The sequence below is a fragment of the Centruroides sculpturatus genome, unplaced genomic scaffold (genome assembly GCF_000671375.1).
Source record: "Centruroides sculpturatus isolate CEXI.00-Female unplaced genomic scaffold, Cexi_2.0 scaffold675, whole genome shotgun sequence".
Taxonomy (NCBI): Eukaryota; Metazoa; Arthropoda; class Arachnida; order Scorpiones; family Buthidae; genus Centruroides; species Centruroides sculpturatus.
The window spans coordinates 52,651-54,584 of NW_019384955.1; the positions used below are offsets into that span (position 1 = coordinate 52,651).

Consider the following 1,934-nt stretch of genomic DNA (forward strand, 5'->3'; position numbering starts at 1 on the left):
TAATTTAATGCGATGGTTGAAATTGCATGTTATTAACCAGTTTCAAAATTCGTGGGTGAGTTTTTGTTAACGCCAATCTCATGTCATTCTCAACATTTAATTTATTCCTCTCAAACTCTCAACACATGTTTCAACCAACTGTGACAGAATAGCGTACCTAGATTACACTTATTTTAATTTAAAAAAAATATATGAAATTATTCAAACTTCAAGACACCATTAAAAATAAAAATTACATTATAGTTTAATATTTTTTTTAGTTTACTGTATAAGTTGGCGACCCCAAAGAAAGCCTGTTGCAACCCATAGATTGGGAACCCGTGATTTAAATCATAACTTATACACTCATTTAGTTAATACAAAATATATTAAAATATATAAACATTTCTAGCTCGGTAGTTATATTAAACCAAAATGAATGCTAGGTTAAATAGGGCTACATTACCATTACTGTACTATTAATAGTAATGGTAATATAGTCTGATTTAATCCAGTATTCATTTGACGTCAAAATATATTTAAATTTATATTTATTTTCATTGTTTTTTACTTGATACAGATATACTAATTTTTTTAATGTGTATTTTTAGATAACTGCCTCTATGAAATAATGTGCTATTTTCCCATCGACCAAGACTACATGTATGCTGCTGATTTATCGCCCATCACAGGTAATTCACAAGCAGATAAAAAAAAGAACGAAAAAGAAAAAGCTCACATCTGACTGGACTATCATGCCTAAAATTTTATTTTTTGTGTCAATATCAAATAATTTCATTAGAAGAAAAATTTATGAAGGAGCATAATTTATGTAAAAGTGAACTCTTAAATATTTCATAATTCTTTGCAATCAAGCATCATTTTGATGATGATAAATGTATCATTGTCCTAGTCATGCAGTTCTATCAGGTACAAGTATTCATTTTGTATGTTACTACAACATTTCAGCTTAAAAAATTAGATAAGCCTGTAAATTTTTGTACTGGGATGATAACCACATGTAGACTTAATTCAAGTGGTTTCAAATTCCTTCTAACATTTGCTGCATCTTTAATTTCAGTTGTGCTCAGTAATGTCAACATTGCACTGTTTCATAGAAGATATCATCATTTTAAAAAACTGTGTAGGATTATATTGATTATAATTGTCAATATTTTTATAAAAATTTCAGTATTAAAATTCTTTTCCAAAACAGACAGAAAAGTATCGATTAGATGTGTTATTAAAACTAATAATGTATACATATATATATTTTACACTATGTAAATTTGAATAAATGTAAGTTCAAGATACTCAAAAGTAAAATATATATATGTATATAAATATTAATTTATGGGCATAAAAAATTTCAGGCAGCAACTTAGTGTAAAAAAAAAAAATAATAATAAGTGATGGATGTTTGATATTGAACTAATAAAATAAGTAAAGGAATTTTAGATGGTTATTTGTTGATTTTTAATATTTAAATTTTCNGTCACCAATTGATTCGGATAAACGACGCTCTACTGTATTGTTGTGTTTAGTGGGTTATACTCAGTTCACACCAGTGGCTGTGTACTATGCCAGACCAGAATCAAGGCATAGCAACCAAAATAAAATTAAAATTAAATAAGTGTGTCAGTGTCTGTATTCAGGAATTTCCTAACAATGTGGCATGTATTCAATATAGTGGCCTTCTGTAGTGTTATGTATATATTTCTATTCAATTGTTCAATCTATTCAATGCAATGTTCCCAGGCTTTTGTGTAGTGTGTGTGGTATCACACCTGTACAGGAGAGAACGACAGGTACAATAATCCTCCACAGAGTCCTTATTTCCTGGGCGAGTTCTGTGTACTTGCTAATTTTTTCAGTGCATGTGTTTTGTACATTGTGAGTGTTTGGAATGGCTATGTCTATAATGTATGTGATTTTATTGTGTTTGTCAATGAGTG

The 1,934-nt window shown here is 28.8% G+C and overlaps 1 protein-coding gene across 2 annotated transcripts in view; it reads left to right on the forward strand.

Annotated features, from left to right (window-relative positions):
• The window catches only part of LOC111632351 (eukaryotic translation initiation factor 4H-like), a 38,335-nt gene extending 36,904 nt beyond the window's left edge, over positions 1–1,431 (forward strand). For both annotated transcript variants that reach the window (XM_023376761.1, XM_023376760.1), the window contains exon 8: positions 591–1,431. The gene's annotated coding sequence lies outside the window, so the exon portion shown is untranslated. The remainder of the gene's footprint in view (positions 1–590) is intronic.
• The last annotated feature ends 503 nt before the right edge of the window (positions 1,432–1,934 follow it).